The 14,620-nt window shown below is 40.1% G+C and overlaps 1 pseudogene; it reads right to left on the reverse strand.

The window, feature by feature from the left end:
• Positions 1 to 7,194: 7,194 nt before the first annotated feature.
• Positions 7,195 to 11,964, reverse strand: LOC137150445 (parapinopsin-like; annotated as a pseudogene).
• Positions 11,965 to 14,620: the final 2,656 nt, after the last annotated feature.

The raw sequence follows: 14,620 nt of genomic DNA on the forward strand, positions 1-14,620 counted from the left end.
ATTGCAAATTCCCAGAGTGAAATTTGCCACTTGCTTCTCTATCAATGCGGCTCTCATTTCGGTGTCCTTGTGCCGGAGGACTGCAGCCATCTCCGTGCACAATCCATGTGTGGCCTTGTGCATCGGAAAGTTCTGCGGCCACTGATTGTAATCCTAAATCTTCATTATGAAGTGATCCCAACAGTCAGTGCTTGCTTCTCAGGGCCAGAAGCAATGCACTACCATTTGCAGTTGCTGTGTGAATGACATCAACAACCTTTAAACTGGTTCTTGCTATGTCTAATAGCAATCTGTCCTCCAAGGAATCATCATGTTTCCCACTCATTCAGTAGTTTTTGCACCACTTCAAATACTCCAGGATTGTGTACACTGTGCTTGCAATGCTCAGACATGCCAGGCTCCATGGTCCTGTCAGAAATGGTGGACAGCAAGGAGGGCTGTGCAGGTTTGTGGGATTTTGGGGGTGGAAGGAGAGAAAGTGTGCAAATTATGGATGGAGACAGTTGCAAACTGGGAGGTTGACCTCATGCTGTCACCTTGTGTACCTCTTTAGCCCAGTCATGCATTCCCAGAACTTTCCTAAAGACAGTGAGCTGGCTGGTGGTAACTTGCACAAGGGGATACCTACCCCTGGTGGTAATCGATGCTGCATTGATACAAGCACTTCTGGTGAGTACGTGCACTGCTGACAAGCCAAATATGCACAAGTGAAGTACTAACTGCAGTGGCTGTATGCCAACATATCTTGAGTCAACATAAGTTTGTAGTGTAGATGTGGCCTGAGTACCTTTCCTAGTCAGCCAGAACAAGAGCTTTGTGAAAGCTCAAAGTTGTCTATTCCAGCAAAATAAATTAGTCCAATAAAAGATATAACTTTACCCACATTGTCTCTCATAAAATGGGACTAACATAGCTATAACATTGCAGACGTAGTTTTATATGTGAACATGAGGCCATTGTAACCATGCATTCCAAAAAGAAATAAAGCATTAGTAATCACTGAGAAACTGTGAGAGAAGCTTTCAGCACATTTATGAAGTGAAATATTGTACTGTTCTTATAAATGTCAGCTCCTCTTCCAGAAAACCTCTAGTGGGAATTTGGAAAACAATATCTTAACACAAGAGACAACAGGATTCCCACAACTGTAGGCAACTCACTTTAAAAAGTATTTAATGTCAAATTTTGATTTGATAAATTTTCAAGCAAATTAGTTGGAATTACTGGGCCAGCTGAGGAGAAAGTGGGGGTGGGAGGTAAGAAATTCTGATGGGAAGTGGTTTCTGATACTTACACCACTCCTTGTTTCTGCTTCCCGGGCTCCCTATCTCTCTGCCTTGTGGCTGCTCCCACCCTCCCTCACAAAGGAAAGCAGGTGCTGGGGAGTTGCCATTGGCAGAGCACTCCCAGTATGTGTTGTCACCATGCTGATGTAATAACTGCATCCCAACCCTAGGTGTTTTTTTCAGTCTATTTCCCTTATTCAGGAATATGCAGAGAGCTAAGATTGGAGGGCATCTGGTGTAGTGATATGAGACAACAGCGGAAAGCTTATTTCGAAAGTAGGCACATGAGGCATGAAGTGGTCAGGTGGCTGTTTTGAAAGTGGGCACATGAGGAATGATTTGGCTGGGCAGCCATCCTGGCTGAGGGTAGATAAGGCCTGAAGTAGCTCAGTTGGTGTTTTGAAATTCAGCAGATGTGCTGTGGCCATCTTGGCTGCGAGCTAATGGAAGATCTGTGACACCAGTAAGAGCGGTGCAGGCAATGGATCAGATCTGTGGTAACTTAAAGGCGGCCCAAAAGACTGAGGTTTTTTCCTGGTGGCTTTGTGTTTTGTAGCTTCTTTAGTTTTGTGGTATTTTTATTTCTGATTGCATGAAAAATTTCTTACATGAAATGGCATATCCCACTGGGAAGAAAGGGCTAGATTCACAAAAGGACTTAGGCGCTGTGACACTGAACATCACAATGCCTAACATAGACATCTAGAAGATCACAGAATAGGGCTTTGTGAATCACAAAGCTCAAGTTAGGTGCCTGGGCTTCCTGTGCCATGAATGGGGAGGGAGAAGTGCCTGTGACATTACCAAGGGTACAATCTAGTCTGTTGAACAGCTGAGACCCCTCAATTATCCAACTTGGGTTCCTTTTACACTGCTTCACTGTGAGAGCAGCCACTCCTGCTCTGCACCCACACAGCTGTTAGCATGTAAATCACAGCTATACTGTGTGAGTGCTATAGCTAGCCAGCCACCCATGAATTCTATTACAAAGCGACACCAGCAAAATCTCAGTCCCAGACTTGTCCCCAAAAAGGTGCATCTTGTACCCTCATGGACAATACGAGCTCATAAAAAGTCTGTCATTTCATTAACAGAAAATGATGTGCACAAATCTTGTTATCCCAAATGAAGTTCCCAAACACTTCAATCCAAACACCCTGGCTTAGATAAAACAATAAAATACGTTTATTAGCTACAGAGAGATTTTAAGTGATTACAAGTAAAGAGGCACAAAAGTCAGAATTGGTTACAAAGAAATAAAAGGTAAAACACAAACTAAATTAACTTAAAGCAAAATGTCTCTCACCACATGATTTGCAGTCTTACTGGCTGTATGCCTTTCAGCCAGCACCCATCCCCTAGTCCAATGCGCCCTTCCTTGTCTGTCAGGCATTATGGATGTTGTGGACAGAGAGAAAGGAAGGAGGGATGATTTGTGTCTTCTGTTCTCTCTTATAGGTATTTTACTCTTTGAAAATATCTCCAGCTGAGGTTCAAGAGACAAAGTCTGTTTGCACGGGAACCTCCAGCTGCTCCATTGCCACGATGTAAATTTCTTGCTCACACCCTTCTTCCTGCCAAAGTATGGCTGCTTACTCAGGTGATAGTCCAGTTGATTATGTTGACCCTTGGCAGGAAGTGTTTTCTAATCCCTGGGGAATTGGGTTGAAGCTGTTTCCCCAGACTTGAAACATGTCATATACAGTTGAATTTTATAACTTTACATACAAATTTGCCACACATAGTTTACTAGGACAAAAATGATCAGCCAGTTATGAGTTTACAAATGATCCCTCACAAGACACACTTTTTGTTTTTACAAAATTTATCAGAGTCTTATAAAAGTGGTGAATATCAGGGTACAGACTATCACAGTGCCTTAGATAGCAATTCACAAAAGCCATCATGGAAGCTGGAGAGCTACCAAACTAGCCAATGGAAGATGCCAACCCTCTTTTGGAAATAGATCCCTAAGTCCTAGCTGCAGGGACTTCTAGTAGTGATTCACAACTGGGAACTCCTCTTTTGAAGACAGGCAACTTAAGTGCCTAAAGTGCTTCTTATAAGAATGAGTTTAGTATCCTGCCCCACTCCACACAAAATGACCAGGGGAGGAGGTGCGCCTGACTTATAACTTTTAGCTCAATGGTTGGATTCAATTCTTCCCCCCCCCTGCCGCCTTTCCCTCTGGGGGAAAAAGATTTGAACAGGGAGGTCTACAACCGCTCAGAATGTTCTAACCCCTGGGCAATGAGAGATTCTGATGTGGGGCTTCTTCAATGTCTCCTGTTTGAAGCTGTTCCACTGTATATAAATACTTTAGTAAAAGGAGTAGGTGAATTCTACCTTGGATCTTCCACCTCCCAGGTGAGTACCCTAACACCCAGGCTACACAGTCATTCTCTTTCTCTCCCTGGCCCACTGACTCTAAGTATTTATGAACAGTGGAAAAGCTTCAATAGGACAGACTGAGGGAGTCCCACAGGCAAATATCCTATAGCTCAGTGATTAGAACACTCTTGAGAGAAGTGAGGAGACCCCTGTTCAAATCCTTTCTCCCGCTTGGGCACAAGGGACATTGAAGCTGGGTCTCCCACATTCCACTTTGTCTATGGGACTTTTACTCTGAAAATTTAGGTGCCAAGTGATTTAGGAGCCTACAGGGTTTGGTGGGAGATGGGTGAATTGCAGTGGAAATTTGAATGAGGACTTAGGTGCCTCAACCCAGATTTAGGCTTTTAAGTATCTTTGTGAATCCACCCTAAATGATGTATGAGGTTTTTTTATATAGTTTTATAAGGATAACGGACTTCTGCCTCTAGCCGGGGGGAAGTTCCAAGTAAGTTATGGCTTCCAAATGACTCCAGTGTAAGAAAATGTTTGTAACTCCTGTGTGCAGTGTAAAATAGTTTCGGGTGTTTAAACTGAATTTTCTCTTTATCAAGAGAAATAATCAGAAATAAAATGGTCTCTAATGAATGAGACAATATCTGAAGGTGTCCATGCTTCAGTTCATTGTTAAAAATTGTACTTTGAACAGTCACCAGGTGGCAGCATAAGTGTGGAAACAATACAGTATGCAACAATCTACTTAACCTGCAAGGTTAGTTGGTTGATCCTTTATGAAAGTCCTTTGACTTTACTGTGTCATTGTTTGTACTTGCTAGTATCTTTGTCTTGTTGTGCAATTTAAAAAAAAAAGTCAAACACACAAGGCTCTGTGAATCTGAAACAAAAAAATAGTATTAGGAGGCTGGGTAGGCCATAGTATACTCATACAAATAGACTTGGGTGACTCGTGTGTTGCAGAAGAAACTGTGGAATGACTGGCATACTTCACATATGAGCTGAGGGTATAGTCACAGGGGAATAACTATGGGCTTTAGAAATGCCTTCTTAGTTAACATCTTGTGTACACTGGAATTTTTGAGTTGCAGATCACTCAACTTGGGGGAGCAGTTGGGATATCTGCCACAGTATGGCAAAACTTGTGATTTAACTTCATCATTGGTGCAGCAGATGATCCTGCAATACAGGAAAGAACTGGAGGAGGAGAGTCCAATCGGAATACAGGCTGTCACAGTCTATATTGAAGAAAAACAGGGGAACATTTGGAATAACTTATGCAGCCAATTGCATGTTCAAAGCACTATTGGCACTAATTAATCCTCATAATCTTTTGAAGTACTGTAGGTAGGAAAATATATAATTATCCCGATTTTACAGATGGGTAAACTGAGGTAAAAGTGTGAGGGCCAAGATTCTCAAAGCTATTTAGGTGCCTAATCAATGAGAGTTAAATACCAAAATAACTTTGAGGATCTGGACTGCAGGGACTTTCTGAAAGTCACACAGCAAGTTGGTAGCAAAGCCTGAGGCCATGTCTACACTTACAAGCTTAAGAGCACTCCTGTAGCCACATTATGTCCACGGGAGAGAGTTCTCCTACTGACATAATAAAACTAGCTAAGTGAGCGGTGGCAGCTATATTGGCGGGAGAGCGTCTCCCACTGACATAGCACTGTGCACATAAGCACTTATGCTGGCAAAACTGATGTTGTTCAGGGGGGTGGGTTTTTTCACACCCCTAAGTGACAAACGTTTTGCCAACAAGTGCTAGTGTAGACATGACCTTAGAACGCAGGCGTGGTTCTGATTATCAGCTCTGTGCATATTCTTCTAGACCACACTGGCTTCCATTGTGCATATGATATGAAGTTTTTAAAAAAAATCCAAACTCTGAGTATATATTTGTATGATGCAAAAGTCCTTTGCTGGGTAATGCTTTTTGAGTACGCATAATAGGGGATTCTAGTTATCTTGTACCTGAAGGAAGTGGGGTGGGGAGCAACAGAGAAGAATAAATGGATTCATGTTTTTTCTCCCCTGTCTTCAAAACCTGCTTTTTAGATAATTTTTGGTTTTTTTGTGACACTGTCAAAATTTGTAGATGATTGTGTTAATGATTATTCGATGTAATTATTTACTTTTTTAAAATCATAATTGTAAAGCTAGCCCCTAAGCACACATCAGTATTTCATGTGAATATCTGTGCTTTACAATATTTCATTTTATGCTAAAAATTACTTACCTTTTTAAGAAAAGCCAATATTTATAGAAATTAAGAGAAATAGATAGAGGAATTGTGGCTGTAAAGAACAGTTGAAGGATGTGATGTGGATGTTTTTCTTTTGTGCCATAATGCACTGCCAACAAATCAGAACCATGCACCAGCTGTAGTTGACAATGTGATTGGAAGGGATTTAGTGATCATTCTACTATGGACTTAGTCTAATCTGCACATGTACATCATCTTGGGTTCTGGCTATCAAATATCATGATAATTAAGCAGGTATCAGTACCTAAACACTGTGTAAAGGTAAACATACCCAAGGAGAATAGGTGGCAAAATGGGTATTGAAGTGTTCTCACTAGTTGAAATACTAATCATTATAGAAGGCATCTAAATGGATCTGTCTTTTAAAAGGTTGGCAAGTGCTCTCCCTCTTGGAATGAATGTGTTCCCTATGGGCCTTGCTAGGCAGACTATATATGCAGCTATCTATAAAAATGACAAAGGGTTTGTGTGTGCCAGGCTTTCCTCTATAGGAGATAGGCTGGTCATGTGTGTAACTGGAGGGGGGACAAAAAACTACCTACTCCATGCTGAGAAATGGTAGAACTGGATTGGTGTAGAGCGGGGGGCAGAGAAGCTCCTATAAATCTTGCATATGTGCCCCTGGGAAGGAGGCAGGTCTAGATGGCTGAGTAAACATGAATCTGGCACATGAGAGGAGCAGCTGGAAGCAGGGCTGTTGCAACAGTGCATTGCATTTGTCATTTACCTTTGTTTTGCAGCTGAATTGAGTGCAATGCAGAATTCAAGCAATGGAAGGACTTCCGTTGAGTTTGGTGGGATTTAGATGGGGCCCAGTGTGAGCAGTGCCTTCTGGGATAACTGGGACAGGTGTTTATAAGGCCATAGTAGGGCAGGAAGTTGGTTTCAGCACGAGACAGATCTGGGAATGGCTGTTCTGAAGTATAGTATGGAAGAGTGAAATTTAAGGTTGCTTTAAATTGCAAAACTATTTTCTCATTTTGGTTAAGCTTATTCTTATTTTTGTTAAATCTGGCAGAAGTTTGCTGTCCTGTATGCTTCCATAAATGGTTTAATGCAGTTGCTGCTGTGAGAGCCCTCACCCTGCCCGATGTGGAACTGTATTTTCAGTTGTGATGTCCAGGAAGCTCCTGGAGCCTCTGCAGATTGGGTGAGATGTCATTCCTCTGTAAAACAGAAACACACATTAATAACTTGTTTAGTCTTCCATTATAGCAAACGCTCCACTAAGGAACAATAGCAAATTCTACTTAAATCCTTATATCCAATACTACATAGATAATTCAAAACTCAATGTTTGTTCATTAAAATATAGCTGCCTGTGTTATAGACAGTGCTGGGCTTTTTCATGCACATAGGGATAGCTATAACAGGTTTAATGTAAATTTGAGGATTAGCCACTGCTGCTATAGCAAAAGCTAAAAAAGAAAGACAGCAGTGCAAAAAAAGCCATAATCATTACTAGGACCATCTGTGACATCTGGGCTTCAGCTTTAGTTGTTGAACCTCCTTTAGCTACTCTTAGCTTAGCAACCTAGTTCAAAAAGAGCCTACAGGATATCTGTTAAAAACCAATGCATCAAGTCAATTGCATTTCACTTTTGGTGAGCAAAATAGTCATCTGACAATTGGTACATTCTGATGCATTTATTAAAAACTTATGAATATGTTGGTGCCGTCTCCTGAAAAGTCATTATTTTAATCAACTTATTTAATGTAGCTGAGGCACAACTGCTGCATGTGACTTACATTTTTTTAAGAGAATATAATTCTGATTATAATCAACTTTATGTAATAATTTGAAATCACAATGTTGTTTGCATGATAATCTATATAATTCATAATTGTACAGGGGAAAAAAGGTAACTCTTATGTGCAGTTGTAACTACTGGGCTATAAGAGATTCTGATGTAGGTCTGTTTCTTCTGATAAAGCTATTTCACCTTTTGTAAATTAAATAGTCATTGGAGCAGGGACAGGATGTGGGAGACTCAAGTTCATGAGTACCCTAACCACCAGGGTAGAGTGTCAAGTGGCAGTTAGGTGCCTTTTGTGGCTCGAGCCCTTAGTTCTCATGGCTACTTCGGCCATTGATTGACTTCAATACTTTGTAGTCACATAACAAACTAAGAGAGGCTAGTCTCCACGGAAAAATCTTGGTGTAACGGAGTGGGGATTACCAAAGCACTTGGTGTTGGCATAACTTTTCCCCACTGAAATCAATGATAAAGCACCTATGAATTTCAGCAGGAACACCGCCAGGCCAAAGCTTTTGAAAATCCCACTAGAAAAATTACGTGACTTCCCTTGGAGTCAGCCTTGCCATTTACTTGTTTAAGTTCCTGTAACTGATAGCTATAGCCAGGTATTTAAGCCAAGATATTTTTTCCCAAATGGATGCATGGAATTTCTCGTGCAAAAGTGTGCATGTACAGTTTGCATAGACAGATATGCTCAGCTGAACTGGTACATGACCATCTGTGCAGACCTGTATTTAAATTCCTTCTCTACTTTAGGAAGAATGGGGAATTGAACCTAGGTCTCCCATGTCTCACATAAGTACCCTGACCATTGAGATAAAAGTTTTACAGGGAAGGCTACACCACCTCCACCCCTTGCCATATTGTCAATCTAGGCCTTTAAAAGGAATAAAACCTCCACTTGGGCCCAAACAAAACGCTTTTTCAATTTGATGGAATTTTTTGCAATTTTTTAGTTCAGTTTGATTCAAAATGTCTGTGAACAACAACAAAAATCAGTTATCCGCCCTACTCTAACTGTGAACAGCAGTATGGGCCTAAAAGCAGGCTTTGCAGAGCTGTCAGTTTCCTCTAATTCAGGTGGGTTGGAGAAGGCAGGAATGTAACAGGGATGAGGGAGCCTTGTCTCTGCTCCTGCAATGTGCTGGGTGGATAGGTTTGCTACCTGCTGTGTGTGTGCATGCGCCAGATATATTTAAGACTCTCTTCTTAGTCATATCAAGTTACACTGTGTAGATTCTGAGGTCAGACTTTTAAAGGTATTTAGACACAGCTAGGCGTCTTGGCACTTTTTAAGTTTGCCCAAACTCTGTTGAAATCAGAGTTAGGCATCTTGATGCTTACCTGCCTCTTTAGGCACCTAAATACCTTAGACAATCTGGCCCTGGGTCACTTCCTTGGGACTGAAATTGGGTCTTCTATACCATTGTAAAACCGAAATAGCTCCACTAAAGTCAATGAAGTTATTCTGGATTTACACCTTATAAATAAGAGGAAAAATGTATCCATAGCTCTGATTTAAAACCATGTCCAGCAAAGTTAACAAAGCCAGCAAGTCAGATTCCAGCAGCTGGAAAGCTTTTTCAGATGTCTTTTGAGGCCCCACTAACTGCCATAGTTTCTAGGGGGTTAAATTAAAGTTTTCAGGCCAATAACTCCGGAGGTCAATTCTTCACTCACTTACATACTGCCTCTCTTCAGTCGGTGGAAGCGCTCCTGGTGAGGACGTGCGACACGCACAGGAGGAGGGAAGTGGACATCACCCACTGCACTAATTACTGCGGTGGCTGTAAATCGATCTAAGAGAGGTCAACTTAGGTTTCTAGTGTAGACGTGCCCTCAGATGGCAATAACTGTCCTTTTTGGGGAAAAGTGAAAGTTACTTCAGCTGCACTGTTAAAGTTGCTATTGTTAAAGTCCAATCTTGGTTTCTTTAAGACAAAACAAGACAAACTCTCACAAGTGGGAGAGAAAAGGACAGCAAAGATGGAAAATTCAGTGTCTGTCTCTGGTGTTGATTCTCACTTGCAATCTCACTGCTAAAAAACACAGGCCCAGCAAACAATCTCATCAGCCACTCTGAGACCTGGCAAATTGTACCAGCATTGGGCTGTTTAGGGCATTGTTTTTAGCTGTCTCTCGTCACATGGGAAGTGGTGTGAAGAGGACCTGGAGGGGTGGTGTTTCAGATTCAGGTGACTTGGTGGAAGTGGTGATGTCATCTGTCTCCTTTCTATCTGGCCTAGTTAGGACATTTTTTCAGGATCAGGACAAAGGAGGTCTGAGGACCAAGAAGATGGTGGTGATAGCATCTTTGATGGGGAAGCTTGCTCCAGTAGCCAATTTTTATCTCAAAAGCTCTTTCCATAAGGGAGTCCCCAAAAGGGAGTGATAGATTGGTTGACAAAATAATGAGGAGAGGGACTATTCAGTTGGGCCTAATATGACAGACCAGTTTTGATTCATTGATTTTTTGGTGTCTCACTGTTCTTGTTTACCACTGATGATCTTAATATAGTCCTTGAATTATATCAGTAGACCTTTTTACTTGGAATAATTCAGTCTTTATCTCCCTTTTATACCTTTTCCCATCAATGTTTGTTGTTATAGGTTACTGTGACATGTTATGGATTTACAGTCCTTACAATTGAGTTTACAATTCAGGCAAATGTATAGGCCTAATTATTACAACACAGCCTTAATTGCTTTATTAGAAAAGTAGAGTGTTAACCTAAATATAATATGGAAAATATAGACTGTAAATTTGCCAAGGTTCTGAAGTTAAATATGCTCTTGGACAAATTTCTTTACCCCTCTGGAAAATTATCCAGATAGGGCAGATGGTCCAAATTTGAAGAGAAAAATCAATACAAGTTGCTATGTTTCTCATAAATACATTATATAGAACCTCTTCTCTTAACAGGCTTATTCTTGCATCAAGCATATGACAGGTAACATTATTCAAGCTATATAATCTCCAGCACTGAACAGTTACATGCTGGTTTGCTGCTTTCACTTTGAAAGGCAGCACGGTTTGGAGGGCCAGATCCAGCTCTCATTGAAATCAATATGGGTGTCTTTCCTTTCATTTCAATAGGTGTTGGATCAGGCCCAAAGAGAGCAATTAAGCTATAGAACATGAGTATCTTACAGAAATCCATCTTTGATTCAGAACATATGTTGCAATAATAAAACCCAGATCCAGGTATTTAAAGTTTGCTTCTATAATCCGTAGGTTTTTAAAATCTTAACAAGATTGCCTTAGTGGGCATATGGTCAGTGTTGACCTAATTTGGTTCAAAACAGCTAGGCTTATGCCTCCCTCTTCTTAAATGTGAAACATAAAATATGACAATGACACTCTTCTGTTTGAAGAGCAATATTGTCCAGTACACTAGTAAAGGAAAGGTTATTATGCCCACTACATGGTGACTCAGACTTCCAAAATAAACGTCACAATTGCAGCATATAGCATCTTGCATTGGAACATCCTAATGTGATTTATGAGCTGTTATTTACATTTTGCATTCGGGGTCAGCCTTACTATCTATTTATTCCCAAACTGCCAAAGATGGATGGATTGACCCATATATTGCTAAATCTGTGCAAGAGCTGTGGCTTGGGGCATTCCTGGACCATACCCATTTGATAGGCTAAACGACTAAAACTTGCCTACTAGAGCTACACTAAGTATTAATGGCAGAGTCAGAAACAGACCCAACTTCCCATTTCACTACTCTAACCATTAAACATGCTAATGTAAATTTATTTCATTTTGATAATACTTCCCATGGTAGTGATTAATACTATATCAGGTTTAGAAATAGTTTGTATTCTAAACTGTGAACATACATTAACTTACTGCAATATGGAAAAGTTAACCCATATAAATGCAAAACTAAATTTAGGACCAAATGCCAGATATAAGAAATAGCTCTGTTTTTCATTATATGCAACAAATTCACTTGGATATGTAGTACTTGCCCCCCCCCCCCCCCCCCCAAAAAAAAAAAAAAAAAGCCACTGCGAAGCCTTCAGTGACACAGAAGCTTTACCGAGGTTAAAATACTCAACTGCATTTGTTTCTACAGTCAAATCTACTCCAAGGTCAACTATGGCTAAATGTACCAGGGAATAATTGGTGACTGTCAAGTACAGACAGCTTTGCTTGCCTAACAAAAACAGTTGTATGCAGGATCATTGATATAGCACAACATATTGCGAACAGTGCCAATATGGTGTAGCCAATGCTGGGCATCAAGACTACTCCAGTATGTGTGTCCTCTGAAGTAATGCTCATTGTAGGAGTGCTCATGTGCAGATGATCCATTTGTTGATATCAGCGCACACTAGAGAGAGACCAGGAAGATCTGTTTCTTGAACCTTTCACTTAATGCTATATTTCTGCCTGTCTTTCTCTAATATTCTTCTCTCTTGATGGCTTTGAAGCATTTTTTCTCACTTAATATTTGCACAGGCACGAGAAGTGATATTATAGGGATTAAAAAACATTTAAAGCAAATCCTTAGATCTGGATTTCTTTGATCATAATGCCCCCTTCTCATTAATTTTCTAATTAAGCTAACATTGCACTCCTCATAATTACAATCAGTTGGATATTTCCATGCAGCTGAAGCTACTTTTTTCTTTTTCCAAAAAAAAAAAAAAAAAAAAAAAAAAATCTGCCTTGCACAGAAAGTTGTACTTTTCCTACAGCTGTATAGTGTATAATTCATTTTATGGGTAAACTTGGTAACCAGGGTAAACTAACTGCTTTTGGCAAAAGCAGTTACCTTAATAAGAATAATCAATTACGTTTTCCTCTCTGCCACATAGTCAGAGATGCAGAGCATATCTTTCCACCTGGATTCCTCATGTCATCTGAAAAGACAGAATGAAAAGGGACAGGCTGGGATTACAAACCACTGTTTCCTCCCATAAAGTCTTCCTGTCTCTGCAGATGGTACCCCTGACAATGTGATTCTCTAAATAGGCTCAATCGTTATCTACAGTCAGAATAGAAACTTAATATCACAGTGTAGTTTTATCTTGGAGAGTGACTTGGTAATAATAAGACTGTCGGTCTCCATAATTATTGTCTTGATGATTCCATATCAAATGTGCTTCCATCTGCAAATGTGTTTTTAAAAAAAAAAAAAAAAAAAAAAAAAATTGTTGCTGGCCCTAACTACACTCCCTGTGCTCTCGCAGCCAAGCTATGTTCTCCCCATAATGCTGTATCATGACTAGAGTTGGGCAAATATTTTCATACAAACTTGTTTCAGTGAAACATACAGATTGAGCAATGCCAAAACATTCTGCAAAACGTACATGTTGGTTTTGCCAAATTGTTTAGGTAAAAAAAAAAAAGCCAAACCTAAATGAAATTGAAATATTTTGTTTTGACACTTTTGAAACAATGTTTTCATTTTTTGGTGGGGAGGAGTTCAAAATTTCTTCTGTTACTTAAAAAACAATCAAATATTTAAAACATGCTCAAAATCTAACCAAAATATTTAGTTTTAGGGTCAAACAATGTTTTGTTTTGCTCCAAACCAATTGTTTAAAACAATATTTGGTTAGTTTAAAATTTTGTTTTACTGGAACTTTTTTTTTTTTAAACTTCCTGGAATAGCAAGAAAATAAATTGGTTTATCTGCCCGGCTCTAATCATCACTAGCAACAGAGGTTCTGCAAAATATGCCCTTAGCCACATGTCTCCAAGCCCATTGCCTTCAGACTTGTCAATGACATCTGTGTTAAACCACTTAAGACTGTATACACATTGTCAGAAATGAAATGAGAGGGAGAAATAGTAGGGGGTGGAACAAGAGGGTAGGAGAAAAGGGAGAGAGATGAAATGGACTTTTTCCCTGTAAATGGTTATTTATGTGTAATAGGCTTAGGCTACCTCTGTCTTGCTACTGTTTGAAGGTCTCATTTTTATGCTAAATCATTTATTCTGGGTCACCAGAGGTCAGCAAACTTTTTTTTTTTGGAGGGGGAGGGAGGGGGGAGATAAATGTCTGGGCATATGGGCCCTCACTCAGTGAAACTATACCTGTAAGAGTTAGCAAAGGTCTGTGTGTGCCATTTTCTCAGACATAGTGAGATAATGCACCTATTTGGACTAAGACTATAGCTAAGAAGAGTGTTGTTTGTCAGTGATATTCTTCGTCCAAACTGATTGGGACTCATATGCCACAGACATTTATCCCCATGGCCTGTCTAAATTAAAAATTACATGCTCACTAATGAAACAGATAATGTAATTAACATGACAACACACTTCTGAGAATAAAGATGATATTCAAACCTTCCTAATCAATTTAGGTCTCCTAGGGAGACGGATCTGTGAATCTTTCATTTGCTGTTTCCCAATATATAGTAGCAGCAGCATATATTAATATGAAAAGGTAAAATGTCCACATGTGAGCAAAATTTGTTCTCATACTACACCATTTACATTATAAAATTACTTAGAATAAAACCTTTGTAAATTCAGGATGAGATTCCAGTTCAGTTTTTCCTCTCCCTGTGTAAGGTGCTCTTGTTGTTTGTTGGAGGGCATGTCTATGCTGCAGAAGTGGGTATGATTGCAGCATGGTGTATTTGCACTAGTTTTTATCTAGCTAGCGTGGTTCTAAATATCATGGTTCTAAACAGCAGTAAAGATGAGGTTGCACAGGCATCAGTGCAGGCTGTAGAAGCCCCTGGGGACTCTAAGTAGATGCCTGTGTTACTAGCCCACACTGAAGTCTATGCCTTCAATGGTATTTTTAGCATGCTAGCTATATTCAGGTTAGAGCAGGTATGCCAGCCCATGCCGCCATCACACCTCTAATTGCAGCGTAGACATACCCTGAGCCACAAAGAAGCCTTTGCAGGCCGAGCTTCACATCTAACGTCACAGGACTGAGCTGGATCCAAAGGCAGGGACTTGGTTTTCTTTTTCT

The sequence above is a fragment of the Emydura macquarii genome, unplaced genomic scaffold (assembly GCF_026122565.2).
Source record: "Emydura macquarii macquarii isolate MOO-44397 ecotype Brisbane River unplaced genomic scaffold, CSIRO-AGI_Emac_v2 contig_968, whole genome shotgun sequence".
In the NCBI taxonomy this organism is placed as follows: Eukaryota; Metazoa; Chordata; order Testudines; family Chelidae; genus Emydura; species Emydura macquarii.